Source organism: Myotis brandtii, unplaced genomic scaffold (assembly GCF_000412655.1).
Source record: "Myotis brandtii unplaced genomic scaffold, ASM41265v1 scaffold97, whole genome shotgun sequence".
NCBI lineage: Eukaryota > Metazoa > Chordata > Mammalia > Chiroptera > Vespertilionidae > Myotis > Myotis brandtii.
The window spans coordinates 1,337,820-1,338,027 of NW_005372020.1; the positions used below are offsets into that span (position 1 = coordinate 1,337,820).

At 71.6% G+C, this 208-nt stretch overlaps 1 protein-coding gene across 1 annotated transcript in view; it reads right to left on the reverse strand.

Moving 5' to 3' along the window:
* The window catches only part of LOC102249421 (gamma-glutamyltranspeptidase 1), a gene marked incomplete at its 3' end in the record, with an annotated part of 33,110 nt that overhangs the window by 8,375 nt on the left and 24,527 nt on the right, over nucleotides 1-208 (reverse strand). The window lies entirely within an intron of this gene.

Consider the following 208-nt stretch of genomic DNA (forward strand, 5'->3'; position numbering starts at 1 on the left):
CACCGACAGCCCCCCTGCGGGGCGAGAGGGAGGACAGCGTTGGCTCCAGACAAGGGACGTGGGGGCCTCGTCCGGGCACAGGCCCAGGTGGGACCGTGAGGCTTAGAGGGGAATGGGGTGTGGGGTCAGAGCTGGGCGTGTGGGGTCAGAGCTGGCGGCAGGCAAGCGTTCAGGTCACCCGGGACGTCCCACGGGGCACAGGGGGGCG